Source organism: Myotis daubentonii, chromosome 16 (assembly GCF_963259705.1).
Source record: "Myotis daubentonii chromosome 16, mMyoDau2.1, whole genome shotgun sequence".
Taxonomy (NCBI): domain Eukaryota; kingdom Metazoa; phylum Chordata; class Mammalia; order Chiroptera; family Vespertilionidae; genus Myotis; species Myotis daubentonii.
In genome coordinates this window covers 26,243,786-26,258,160 of record NC_081855.1, presented here as the reverse complement: position 1 = coordinate 26,258,160, position 14,375 = coordinate 26,243,786, and the positions used below count along the sequence as shown (strand labels likewise).

Sequence of the window (14,375 nt, the reverse complement as noted above, 5' to 3'; positions counted from 1 at the left end):
CTAGTTAGTCTTACAAAAGGATTTCCTGGGTGCTGCTTTATCTACGCTTACTTTGCCCTCATTTATTTTTAAAGTGTTGACTATTACATTCATTGAATTTATCCTCCAGAATAGAAATAACAAGTATAAAACCAATTATTTATTACTATAATGTCTATATCACATTTAACATCCAAACAGTATTTGTGTGTGTGTGTGTTAAGTCAACTCAATCACAGCCCACTATTTCAGAATCAATAGCTTCTTTGACATCATAGCAACACTTAAATATGGTTAAAACTCAAATGCAGAACTTTAGTTAGTTGGAAAGTTTAATAAATTTCCAACTTTCTCAAATAGAATTACCAAGAGCAAAATTTAGGTTTTTTTGCCTACAGGAATATAGGGCAGTAGAATTACCAATACTAGAGAGCTAAGCAAACACCCAGAAGTGATCCTGCTGGACTAGAAAGATTCTTGATAATCTAGTTAAGATGATGGGGGAGCTGTCCTATAAAATGCAGCTGAGGAGGGGCAACATCCTGCAGGACAGTTTTAAAAAGCATTTCTTTCAGCCTTATCTGACTTTAACTCTTGAGGCTGTACCTTGAGAATTCACTAGGGCAACGGTTCTCAACCTGTGGGTCGTGACCCCTTTGGGGGTTGAACGACCCTTTCACAGGGGTCGCCTAAGACCATCGGAAAGCACATATATCATTACATATTGTTTTTGTGATTAATCACTATGCTTTAATTATGCTCAATTTGTAACAATGAAAATACATCCTGCATATCAGATATTTACATGACGATTCATAACAGTAGCAAAATTACAGTTATGAAGTAGCAACGAAAATAATTTTATGGTTGGGGGTCACTACAACATGAGAAACTGTATTAAAGGGTCGCGGCATTAGGAAGGTTGAGAACCACTGCACTAGGGCCACAAATAAGTAAAAGGATAATTATTTACTCATTCAGAAATAATCACAGAGGGATCATCTGATATTTCTACTCCCACGGGTCTAACAGACAACTTGGTAAAGTAATAGCCTCTTGTTGTTTAAAATACTTCTGGTTGAGGAAGTTGGACTGTTAAATTTGCTGGGAGAGGTATATGATTCCGGTTAATAGCTTCATCCTTTTTTATTTCTTTAATTACATCCTTTAGTAACTTTTTAAGGCAGTAGGTGGGGGTGAGGGATGAGCTCAGGGTTACTTTTTGCCTCAATGTGGAATGCCATTGAAAGACCATCCACACCCTATTAAGGCCATGCCGGGACAGCAGAAAACATCAAGAGAGCTCTTATTAAGCTTCCTTCCTAGCTCATAATAGTGTGGCAATAGAGGCAATCCCTAGCCAGCAGTTTCTTGGCTTAGGGACTCAGTCGCTTGGAAAATTATGCAATAATGGAGTGTGGAAGGGGCTTCCTGTTACAACTACTAAAACCAAATAATTTACTTAAAATTGACATCAGATCCTATGTGCTCTGTCCATTGAAACATTTTTTAAACTTTTTTTTTTTAATCCTCACCTGAGGATATTTTTTTTTTAAATTGATTTGAGAGAGAAAAACATTGAACAGTTTACTTCCCAGGGATTGAACCCACAACCTTCTGGTGTACAGGATGATACTCTAACCAACTGAGCCACCTGGCCAGGGCATAGCCATTGAAATTTTTGTTCATCACAACAAGGGAACACTAGTGAGTGAGAACAATGGTGGTGCTGCTTTGGTTGCCAAGCCACCATCAACAAAGCCCCAAAAGACAGCACCACATTTTAAAAGGCACCAGCGAAAATATTTAAACAAAGTCACCCAGCATGCTCTCCTTTAGGAGCACAGCTTGCATTTGAAGAGAAAAGTCAGCTTAGTAAATCTACAGCTTCTGAGCAAAGAAAAATATCGCTTATATCATGGTGAAACATAGCAGGCATAAAGCACTGCTTATGCAAAAACAACTGAGTACCACAAATTAAAAAGAATTTGCTGATTCATTGTATGCTTGATAGGAATTTTAAACAAAGTTGGTTTGAGTGAGCACAATAAAACAATTGGAGAAACATAATGGAGAAAGTGTTTGTTACTCTTTGTCTTATATTTTTTTCTCCAAGTAGGGATAAATGGAAATTATGGCCATGGAAGAATTTGCTGAGTGCTTGCCTGTTCTTCCTCTGCACGCCCCTGACTAAATGAGACTATCATTTTAGCTTTTCTTGCCTTAAGAAAGGAGGGCAGGCCAGCTAGCCTAGGAGACAATTCTGGGTGTTAATCCCAAAGGTGATCTTGGCATCTTCCTATTGAGACCCTTCCTGCAAGTGTTCTGACCTTTGAGAGCCTGGATGTCATGGAAAGATGTGCTAAAATTCTGTAGAATATTTTAAAGATTATATATCAACATTTGTAGATATTCAGAAATTTTATTGGTAATATGTTTTCTTTTTTTTTTTTAAATATATTTTATTGATTTTTTACAGAGAGGAAGGGAGAGAGATAGAGAGTTAGAAACATCGATGAGAGAGAAACATCGATCAGCTGCCTCCTGCACATCTCCCACTGGGGAGGTGCCTGCAACCCAGGTACATGCCCTTGACCGGAATCGAACCCGGGACCCTTCAGTCCGCAGGCCGACGCTCTATCCACTGAGCCAAACCGGTTTCGGCGGTAATATGCTTTCTAATTCACAGTGAAATTATACCTATCTTTGCTATTTCATAATAAAACTAATTTGCCTATTAAATTTGATCCTTTTTATTTATGTGCAATCTTATATGTATTGCAAATTTTTTAAAAAAATCATTAAAACATTTCTAATTCTCAACAACTTTTAACATAAAATTTAAGGGCAAATTCAGTTTCTTCAAAGGAAGGCTCACTAAATCTCTGAGTCTAGCAGAAGTCTTTGCAGTTAAGACTGATCATACTCCAAGGTGTACACTATATGAATAAATGAAGACATTTGTTCTTATGGAAGATCGTGCTGAATCTAGAAAACCTGTACAGTAAAGAAATGGTGGAGGGAATCCCCACCATCCATCCCCAACCAAACGGATGAATACTCATAGCCGTGGTCGGCAAATTGTGGCTCGTGAGCCACATGCGGCTCTTTGGCCCCTTGAGTGTGGCTCTTCCTAAGCCTTAGGAGTACCCTAATTAAGTTAATAACAATGTACCTACCTATATAGTTTAAGTTTAAAAAATCTGGCTCTCAAAAGAAATTTCAATCATTGTACTGTTGATATTTGGCTCTGTTGACTAATGAGTTTGCCGACCACTGCTCTATAGTATTCATTGTAAAAAGTAGAAACACTCAAAGATGTGGGGAATGCAGAAACAGGAGTTCTCACAGAATGAATGAGGCAATACCCACAAAATGGAAGATGAACTCACTGGGAACCTGAGCCATGCATTGGAGCCCTGCCCGACCCACGCTCCTCCCCGCAAAGACCCAGAAGGCAAGAAAAATGGGGCATATCTTAGAATCCAGAAAAAGAGGCCTGTGAAAGGAGTTTGATAGTTCCTGTTTTTTCAACAGCAGGGACATTTAAAACTATTTTTAAAACTTCCTGTAATCTAAACATCTTATCTCTATCTTTGTGACATAATTATTGTAATTTTTATTATTCAACTAGAGGCCCGATGCACAAAATTCATGCAAGGGGCTCATGCAAGAGTTTTCCTTTAGTGGAGATTTTTATGACTATCACATGGAGAAGACTGGGGAGAAACAGATGCAATGCTTTAAAAAAACATTTAGGTCTATTGCTTATATGCCATGTCACACAGTAGAAAGAATAATACATTTCATTTATGAATAGCTTAGACAGGGGTGGGGAACGTCTGGCCTGAGAAATCATTTGATCTGGCCCTGCCAAGGCATTAGGGGTGAGTTAATTAAATGTTTGACCAAATAGAGCAGGCTAATTTTTAAGTTGATAATTTTATATGGCCTGCAAATTATGTTATAAATATCCAAATGGCCCTTGGCAGAAAAAAGGTTCCCCACCCCTGGATTAGGAGAAAAGAGAGACCTAAACTTAACTTATAATAAAAACTTAGGTGTAGCCCTGACTGGTTTGGCTCAGTGGATAGAGCGTCGGCCTGCGGACTCAAGGGTCCCAGGTTCGATTCCAGTCAAGGGCATGTACCTTGGTTGCGGGCACATCCCCAGTGGGGGGTGTGCAGGAGGCAGCCAATCGATGTTTCTCTCTCATCAATGTTTCTCACTCTCTATCTCTCTCCCTTCCTCTCTGTAAAAAATCAATAAAATATATTAAAAAAAAAACAAACAACTTAGGTGTAGTACTTCTTTTTATATAACCTTCCCTAAAAAAAAGCAAGTTTTGCTAAGTGGAAACAGTCTGTTCATCTAAAAACATTAAGTTATTTGGCTCCATCAAGCACTTTCTTTTAATAGTCAAAAGTTAATGTGTCCAGGTTCACTTACTGTCTACTGAACAGCATGCATTGTTTTTGCTGGTTAAACAATATAAGCAGCAATTTTTAGGTTCCACTGTGATGATGAGAGAGAAGCTTAAGCCTGCCTACTTTTAAAAAAAAGGTCACTTAAATGCCAAGAGGTAAGAAAATAAATGCAGATTGCTACAGAGGTGATTCATTTGGAAGCCTTTCGCTTGTTTTCTTTTAAATAAGATGCTGATTGGGAGTAAAAGGGCTATGAATTAGAAGCCTCGCCCTGCTACATTTTACTGCTTTGTGCTCTAGGTAATATAATTTCAGAAACCTTGATTTATTCAGCAGTTACCTTAATCTGAATAAAGAAAAAGGAGCTGGGAAAATATCCCTGATGATGGATTTCTAGGTAGTTTCCAGAGATTAAATACCACTATTGTTCTTCTATTCTCTTATAAGCAAATTTTCCCACATGGTTCCAGGAATGAATATTAGATGACTTTCCCATTGTTCTCTCTCTCTCTCTCTCTCTCTCTCTCTCTCTCTCTCTCTCTCTCGTTTATTTGAGCCAAATTGACAAGATCTCAAATGCTTCCCTTTTCCATTGTTCTCCTGGTAAGGAGGCATGATGGACACCTAGTTCCTGAGCTATTTATCCTATATAATAAAAGGCTAATATGCAAATCGACCAAACAGCAGAACGACCACTTGCTATGACACACACTGATCACCAGCGGGGCAGATGCTCAACCCAGGAGCTGCCCCCTGGTGGTCAGTGCACTCCCACAGGGAGAGTGCCGCTCAGCCAGAAGCTGGGCTCATGGCTGGTGAGCACAGCGGCAGTGGTGGGAACTTCTCCTGCCTCTGCGGCAGCGCTAAGGAGCGGGCCTAAGCTGTCAGTCGGACATCCCCTGAGGACTCCAGGACTGCGAGAGAGCGCAGGCCGGGCTGAGGGACGCCCCCCCCCCCCAACCCCACGACCTGAGTGCATGAGTTTTGTGCACCAGGCCTCTAGTTCATAATAATAATAATAATAATAGTAGTAGATATATATATATATGGGTGCCAAACTGAAAAGTGGTGGACTTTGGTGGCTTTGTAATTTATCAAGTTGGCTAGGCTGAACTATATTTCCCATAATTCCCTCCCTTTATGTTTCTGGCTAGAGTGGACCACAATCTTCCACAGATTGGGGCTTGGAAGTGAACCATTTTGTAGCTCACATTATTACTTATCCCATTGGCATGGGACAGCGACTGGACATAGAACTACTCCACTTTCCCCTGAATCCTCCTCCAGTTTTCCAACCCCTGGGCTACATATGATAAAAGGGGACAGCTTCTCCTGCAGGATTTCCACACCATCACGTCAGATGCAGTTAGAACTGACATTGTTTCAGTCTGTCCATGTGGGTTCTAACTCATGTTTGGAGGTTTCAACTCACACTTGCTTTTCCTCACTTTACATCTATCCTCCCTTCCAGGCTGCCTTCCTTGAAGTCTTCAAGCTCCAGGATTAGGTGTAAAGACAACAGTTCCCACAATTGTGTAAGATTAGATACGATACATTTATAACACACACACACACACATACACAGAGTTCCTAGTGGGTTCTGCTTCTGTGATTGAATCCTGACTGATTCTATTATATTGATTTTATAGTTGGGTGAATGTATTACCTTTTTGGGGTTTGCACTTATAAAAACTTTATCATTCATAGTGGTATATTGTATGCTGGTTATGTTAATTTTGTACTTCGAAGACAAAATTAAACTCAATATCTGAATTTTGAGGAACAATAAACTTGATCAGAATAGCTTGTACACATCTTTTTAAAAAATATATTTTTATTGATTTCAGAGAGGGAGAGGAGAGATAGAAACATCAACGATGAGAGAGAATCATTGATCAGCTGTCTCCTGCATGCCCCCTACCAGGATTGAGTCCCTAACCCAGGCATGTGCCCTGACCAGGAATCGAACCTTGACCTTCTGGTTCATGGGTCAACACTGAGCCACACTGCCAGGTATTGTGCACATCTTTAAGCTTTTCACAATTGTCTGACATAAAATTGCTGTGTGACAAAGTAAAAAGAGATAATATACATACCCTTCTTAGAAATGAGGAGGTAAATGTCAAGAGAGATAAAAAAACACACCAGTTGAATGGTTGCCTATAAGTGGTAGGAGTAATGATGAAAAGGGAGTTGAGGGCATCAGGAGCCTTTGTTTTGGGTATGTCTTTTTTAAAGCATTAACTCCCTAAACTAACTGCATGAAACATTTTGATGAAAATAAACATTGGTGTCCAGCCAGTGTGACTCAGTGGTTAGTGTTGACCTATGACACTCAACCAGGAGGTCACGATTCATTCCAGTCAGGGCACATCCCAGGTTGAGGGCTCGATCCCCAGTAGGGGGCATGCAGGAGGCAGCCGATTAATGATTCTCATAGTTGATGTTTCTATCTCTCTCTCCCTCTCCCTTCCTCTCTGAAATCAATAAAATATATTTTAAAAATAAATAAACATTGGTTATAAGAAAGTTTTAATAAAAAAGTCCATGCCACCTATTTGTAATAGGGCAGGCGAAAAGGAAGGAAATAAGGAAAGTTATCGCTTGAGTTAGACAATAGAATTTAGTTCTGGAGAGATTTCAATACAAGTTGAAAGGAAGGTCAAGTTTGGGGAGGAATATGACACAGTAAGATTTCAAGGGATAAGAGAATGAGCTCTTCCTTATTTAAGAGTCATTTGCTTGGTTGGGGCACATGGTGCAATATGCAGATCTTGTAACATAGAAACCTGAAACCTATATGATCATATTAACCAATGTCACCCTAATAAATTTAATTTTAAAAAAGGAAAAAACAAACAGTCATTTGCTACAAAAAGAAAATCTTGGCAACATATGCTCAGGCTTCTCTTTTCTCCCCACCTCTCTGCTTTCTTTCATCTGTACGTAGTGTACTAAATGAATCCAAACCTAAGAAGTTATTGAAACAAGATAAGAGCTAAGTTTCATAAACTTGAAGTCTTGAGTTCTGGGACTGGCACAGTAATGCCCTACACAATAATTTTCACGTAAGAAAAAACTTGGATTCCTCATACGGCTTGATCATATTTCAGCCTCATTTATTTCCTTTTCATGACTCAAACATTTGGATTTCAATTCCTTGCCAATTCTTCTATATCCCCAATTTGACCTTCCTCTCAGCATTAATATTTTCCACCCAAGTTCATATACAGAAACAAGTTTGAGAATATCAAGGCCAATTTAAGTCGAGAGAGTGATGAGAAAAGTTAGGTAGTTAATCCTTTAGCAATGCCCCTCCTACCTTCACCCAAAGTAGATGGATGGGAAGTTTTTAAACAGAAAATAAAAAAAGATAAAGTTGGGAGGGAAACAACAAGAAAGAGGTAAGGATAAGTTCAAGGAAAATGGTTCTACTTTGGCAGAAGAAAAACAAATGTTATATTTAGCAGCTTTGCTAGTCCTATTTCAAAGCAAAAGAACAGGCATTATCTTACTAATTTACTGATACCCATTTTAGCATTGCCTGCTTCTCCATAACTTGCAGCTCATTCCTCCTATCAGTTGGTAATTCCACTACATAAATTTCTAATGAATCCAGTGAAGCCTGGAAGCTAAATTCTTCATACATAGTTTTTCTTTCTAGACCAGGGGTGGGCAAACTTTTTGACTCGAGGGCCACAGTGGGTTCTTACACTGGACCGGAGGGCCGGAACAAAAGCATGGATGGAGTGTTTGTGTGAACTAATATAAATTCAAAGTAAACATCATTACATAAAAGGGTACGGTCTTTTTTTTTTTTTTTTTTTTTAGTTTTATTCATTTCAAACGGGCCGGATGCGGCCCGTGGGCAGTAGTTTGCCCACGGCTGTTCTAGAGCTATAGAGCATTTCATAGATACTTTCTCTTTTATTCACCAAGCATTTCTATGACTGCAACGGAAGGCTGTGTACCCTTCAGTGGTCGGCAAACCGCGGCTCATGAGCCACATGCGGCTCTTTGGCCCCTTGAGTGTGGCTCTTCCACAAAATACCACGTACAGGCGCGCACGTACAGTGCGATTGAAACTTCGTGGCCCATGCGCTGAAGTCGGTATTTTGTGCAAGAGCCATACTCAAGGGGCCAAAGAGCCACATGTGGCTCACGAGCCGCAGTTTGCCGAGCCGCAGTTTGCCAACCACTGTTCTAGGTCAGTGGTTGGCAAACTCATTAGTCAACAGAGCCAAATATCAACAGTATAACGATTGAAATTTCTTTTGAGAGCCAAATTTTTTAAACTTAAACTATATAGGTAGGTACATTGTTATTAACTTAATTAGGGTACTCCTAAGGCTTAGGAAGAGCCACACTCAAGGGGCCAAAGAGCCGCATGTGGCTCGCCAGCCGCAGCTGGCCGACCACGGCCCTAGGTCATGTGAATTGTCAGGAAGAGAGAACCAAATTCCAGACTTCAAGTTCTGGACTTTTTCCACTGAACTCTGCTACCTCTCCTCTCTAGACCCAATGACGTACTTTCCAGGCTGTGGTTCTTTCTGACCGATGATTGCTCTTCCTGATTTTTAATTCCCCAAAGAATCTCTCTTGGAGAGCTTCCTCTAGGTTGGTTTCATTCCATTCATCAACCCCTTTGGATACAGTTCCTCAACATGTTACAAATTCAGTTAACGTTTTTCTTTCTGACTTCTCATCAAGGAGTTGCTACCCTGGCTTTATGATCAAATTTGTAATCTTGGGATGGAACATGTCTGGGCATGAAGACAAGCACATTTACGGGACTACATACTCTTTTAATGCCTTCTCACCTACCTTCTGATTGAATTCCCTTCTAGAGGTATTTCTTTAAAATCACTTTTGGGGGTTTGAGATCATTTTTTCCAAGAGCAAGTCAAGAGGTTGGCAAACAATGAGAGGTTTTGACTGTTGTTTTTGTAGCTGACTCAGGGATACCACTTTGCCTTGCCTTATGACTCTGAAATAATTTCTTTGTGCTTTCAAATTATCTATATATATAAGAGGCGAATATGCAAATTGTCCCCTCGGGAGTTCGACCATTTACTATGACGTGCGTTGACCACCAGGGGGTGGCGGGAACAGAGGAAGGCCCCAGCTGGCAGCCAGAAGGCCCTAATCGATCAGCCCTGATTGCCAGCCAGGCCTAGGGACCCTACTCATGCATGAATTTTGTTCACCGGGCCTCTAGTATATCAATAAAATTGGAATCTCTCCAATGGCAGAACAATCACTGGTTTAAAATATTACAAAGACATTGATAGGAGAGCAGATCCCAGCTTTTTGGAATTTTTTGGTATATGTGTGGACTAGGCTGTGTTGAGGGTGAAATGAATGGTAGATAGATTAGTCAAAATCAATGATTGCATCAGACAAGCCATTGCAAAATAAGAGGATACGCCACTTGCTGGCTCCTCATGTGATATGCGTCCATTAACGTTTTGCTACACTTCAATAAATAAAATGAAAAACAGAACCTTCATTTCCACACTCAGAGGTATTTCCCGGATGTTCTACAAAATGTATACATCAAAATATATGATACAGTGGGCCTTGAAGATAGCAGTGCCATGGCTTTAGCAACATGACAACTGTGGGGTACGGCATCCACAGAGGTTGCATGAGAGGATGATGATGTTCTCCAAGACACCAGGCTGCTGGAGAAGCTGTTGTCCAAAGGGAGCAAAAGCAGCAATGAGGCTCTATTTTCTAGGGCACTATCATCTGTTCAAGGGATGTGAAAAAGCTTTATAATATATGCAAGAGCTGCTGCCAGCAGAGCAGCCAGGCTAAGGAGCTGAAGAAAGGAGAAAACTGTCTCTCTTCTTCCTCCTTCGTCATCTCCTTTCCCCTCACTCCTCACCATCCCTATATCTACATCCCCCGCCCCGCCCCCCAGCCACATACACACTTTGCTCCTCATCCCTAAGTTCCTCTGAATCCTAGTCATTAAGATCCCTTCACTCTCCCCATGTTTCAGCCCTTTCAGTCTCTCTTTTAATGACTTCCCTTCAAGCAGTTTGCCCTCAGAATCCCCTCCCCTACCTACCAAAAACCTTCCTAATAAGATTTAGGGGATAGCCAAGTCAAATGATTTATAAGTTGTCTCTCCATATGGATTATTTCTATATATTTAAAAAATTAGTCTAATTTATTTGATTCTTAACAGCATTAATTTTGGAATATCAATTTTTAAAACCAATTTCTGAAATTCTGCCACTGCTCTAATAACGTAACAGTAGGATGCAATATAAAATAAGGACCCAATGGCATTTATGCAGGTTCTTGTACAGGGAACAGAGATGGAATGAGAGGCCTACTACATTAATCCACTGGGGCCCTGTTTGAGGTGATAAGAAAACTTAGGAAACCTATGACTGGGCAAAAGGGGCAGAGATACTGGATCAGAATCCTTTGATCTTTAGCTCAGTATTAGATTTCAGTTTGGTGGGGAAATTACCCTAACACCCAGGTCTCCAGATCGATAACTTCAAGTTGTCAATAAAACACATGAGCTTGAAAAATCAGGAAGAGGAGTTTGAATCCTGGCGCTGCCTCTTACTATAAGTGGTGTGAATTTGCAAAAGTTATTTAGCCTCTTTAAAACTGTTTCCGGCCCTGGCTGGTTTGGCTCAATGGATAGAGCATTGGCCTGTGGACTGAAGGGTTCCGGGTTCAATTCCGTCAAGGGCACATGCCCAGGTTGCGGGCTTGATCCCCAGTGGGGGGCATGCAGGAAGCAGCCAATCAATAATTCTCTCTCATCATTGTTGTTTTTCTCTCTCCCTCTCCCTTCCTCTCTGAAATCAATAAAAATATATTTAAAAACAAACAAATTGTTTCCGTATCTGTAAAGTGGGGCTACAGTTGCTGGGAGGTTTAAATGAGCCAACCTGGCAAGAGCAGACAGAGTGTAATTAAGGTCAGCCGTCTCCCCGCCCTCTTTAGCCCTTTGCTTGACACCTGGAGTCAACATGGATTGCACAACTCCTAGATTCCAAGATCATATCTAGGAAGGGAGAAAGTGGCCAAATCTTTATCAGGAATTTAAACTCCTGGTTTATTTGCCCCTTGGCTCAGTTATCTTATCACTGCTGGTATAATTCTCGAAACCTCTCTGGAACTCAGTTCATTCCTCAGTGGGATAAGACAATAACAATCGATGCTCTTAAAACACAGGTTAGATAAGAGGCAACTGACATTTATGAAATACGTTACCCAAGGATAAAAATGTAGAGTCAAGCCCTGGCCAGGTAGCTTAGTTGGCTAGAACATCTTCCAGATACACCAAGGTTGCAGGTTTGGTCTTGGCACATATAAGAATCAACCAATGAATACATATGTGGAACAACCAAATCGATGTCTGTCTGCCTGTCTGTCTGTCTCTCTCTCTCGTTCTCCCTCTTTCTCTCAGCTTTCCTCTCGCTCTCTCGCTCTCAACATCAATAAATAAAAGAAAAGTAAAGTCAAAACACATTTTCAGTAAATGCCGTTAAAGGGTACAGCAGTGTTTCCCAAAATGTGGGGTGTGAATTGCTGGTGGTACACAAAATGATTTTACGTGGAAATCAGCTGCAGCATAAAATGGCATAGAATACACAGAAAGCTATTCCCTTTTCTTTCTTTTTTTAAATATATTTCTTTATTGATTTCAGAGAGGAAGGGAGGAGAGAAAGACAGAAACATCAATGATGAGAGAAAATCATTGATCGGCTGCCTCCCGCACACCCCCTACTGGGGATCGAGCCCGCAACCCAGGCATGTGCCCCTGGCTGAAATTGAACCTGGGACCCATCGGTCTGCAGGCTGACGCTCTATCCACTGAGCCAAGCTGGCCAGGGCGCTATTCCCTTCTCAATAGTCTTTGATTACCTCAAGAATTATCATTTTGGGTCCCTGACACCTGCTTATTTCTCTCTTTAAAAAGAGAGTAAGCCTCAGGTTCCATGCCTTCAGCAAGAGGAGTAATTAAGTGGAATTTAGAAATATTCCCAAAGTTTTAATTTTTACATTTATCTTCTTATTATACTAAACAATACTGGTTTTCCATTTATGATAGTGGCAAAAAATTATTATTAAAATAAATTGAAGTTTTAAAATACATTACATATTAGAAAATTTTATATTTTTAAAAATGAGTTAGCAAATAAAAATATTAAGTGAGTTCTAATACAGTGTGGATTTAGACAAATTGAAAAGGATAGTTTGCAAATAACTGAAGCTCAGGAAATACTGGCCTGGGGATCGGGGATAAGGATACCTGGATTCTGGTCCTGCCTCTGGTAGTGACTTACTGCGTGACGTTGTCGAAGTCACTGGAACCTCTCTGAGTCAGCACCTTCATCAGGAAACTAACAGGGTTTGCTTAGGTGGTCTCCAGGGACCCCTCTGGTTCTAATATCCTATAATTTGAAGCATATGATTAGAGCATTTTCTGTTCTTTTGGCTAAGAATCAATGGCTGTCTTCCTACCCTATTTTCTCTCCATAATTTCCACCCCCTTTCAGGCATTTTGATATCTAATCCAGAAGAAATACGGATCTCCTTTTTTATTAACACTCGTAAATTTAACTAGCGCATATGTTATTCCAAAAATGCAAAATAAAGGAAGGAATTCTTTGTAATGGAGAGAATGCTGGATTTTGAGGGAGATGTCATTCATCTTGGCCCTAGCTTTGCCATTTACTGACAATGTGATCTTAGGTAACCTTAAGTTCCCTTTAGCACTAAAATTCTATGAAATGCAAATGAATCTATAAAAAGGAAATAGATCAGCTGAGAATTTACTTCCTTTCATTTCTAATTGCATATTTACCATCCTATAGTAATATTTTAATATAGACTCCAAGCTGAAAAGAGATCTTTATTTTAATCCTCATTTTGATACTAACATGGGATTTGGGACATGGTAGGTAATTAACAAATATTTCATGAATAAATAAAGAGTGGTTTCTCACCCTGGCCAGTTGGCTCAATTGGTTGGAGTGTTGTCCCGTACACCAAAAGGTTTAGGGTTCAATTTCTGTTCAGGGCACAAACCTGGGTTTCAGGTTTAATTCCCGGACGGGATGCCTGTGGGAGGCAAACCCTTTAATGGTCTCTCTTCAATCAATATCTCTCTCTTTCTAAAATCAATAAAAAAAAATCCTCAGGTGGGGACTAAGAATAAGAATAATGATACTTTTTTAAAATAAGTAAAACTAATTTAAAAAACATTTTAAAGTGGCTTCTTGTGAGGCCAACAAAAATCATATGTCATCAGGTAAGAACTTAATTCAAAGGGAGTTAATTGAGAACCTACTAATTATTTGGCAGCCATATTTGCCAGGCATTATACCTTTTTATTTTCCATAAAGAGCAAGATAAAAAAGACATGACCTCTGTCTTCCATTAACATATGACCCTTTTGGGGGAGATGGCACATTATAGATAACTACATTATGCTAAAAGAACTACAGTACACTAGGAAAAGTGCTGAGCTTCTTATGAGCAGAACTGTGCCTCAACCTTATTCTTCCACTAACTAGTTGTATGAATATGAGAAAGTCATTTGTACAATCGAACATCAGTTTCATCACCTGTAAAATAAGTTTACACTGTATGATCTCTAAGATCCCCTTCAGCTATGAGTCTGAAAGTGATTTTATGCCTCTGAGAAATTAGTTTACTTATTCTTGAAAACTTTTAACTCTATGTTGGAGGTGATCTTTTCAATACAAGCAAAGTCATCAAAATGTTTTTTATTGGCTTCAATCTTCAATTGCCTGAATCTTTGAACTCTCCTATTAGTAAACTTTCTAATTTGATTTCTCTTATTTTTGTAAAGACAGTATTAAGAGCCCTGGCCTGTTTGGCTCAGTGGATAGAGCGTCGGCCTGGGGACTGAAGGGTCCCAGGTTCGATTCCGGCCAAGGGCATGTACCTGGGTTGCGGGCACATCCC

The 14,375-nt window shown here is 40.0% G+C and overlaps 1 long non-coding RNA gene across 2 annotated transcripts in view; it reads right to left on the bottom strand.

Moving 5' to 3' along the window:
- The window catches only part of LOC132218342 (uncharacterized), a 72,067-nt gene that overhangs the window by 50,067 nt on the left and 7,625 nt on the right, over positions 1–14,375 (bottom strand). For both annotated transcript variants that reach the window (XR_009449156.1, XR_009449157.1), the window contains one exon: positions 12,728–12,835. This is a non-coding gene — a long non-coding RNA (uncharacterized LOC132218342). The remainder of the gene's footprint in view (positions 1–12,727; positions 12,836–14,375) is intronic.